A 531-nucleotide genomic window follows, 5' to 3' on the forward strand; every position below is an offset into this window, starting at 1 on the left:
TTTTAGAGATTGTTTTAGGAATGGATAGTAATAACTGCGAGAGAATATTCCCTCTTGATAGTGAATGATAGGATGCAGATTACTTAAACAACAAGTGCTTAAAGAACATGAAACAATAAAGTCAATAAGGTCTTTTAGCACTTTGGGGAGCAGGTTGTTGCTTTCGAAAAACTTATATAACTTTATATAACTTATGTTACCTATATAAAATAGGTGGCCATACAAAAAAAACGCTGTTATTTAGTATTTATTAGTAACTCACCCAAAAACGCGTTTTAGTCCTCGTTGACACCTCGTTGAAACGGAAACCTATAGTGTTCAGTGTTCCCTGCCTTTCCTTCCCTTTTTTGACTTTATAAAGTGAACATCTCTCTAAAGACAGACCCTGACCGTGAAAAAGTGCCGGTTGTAAGGGTGTCCGGCATCGAGCATATTATTTACGGCGACGCAACATAACATTTTCGTTGTTTAATCAGCGTTAGAGCAAGGAATTCATAGAGCGGCCATTTCCTTACATTTGGCCTGAACTCC

Source organism: Porites lutea, chromosome 7, assembly GCF_958299795.1.
Source record: "Porites lutea chromosome 7, jaPorLute2.1, whole genome shotgun sequence".
Taxonomy (NCBI): domain Eukaryota; kingdom Metazoa; phylum Cnidaria; class Anthozoa; order Scleractinia; family Poritidae; genus Porites; species Porites lutea.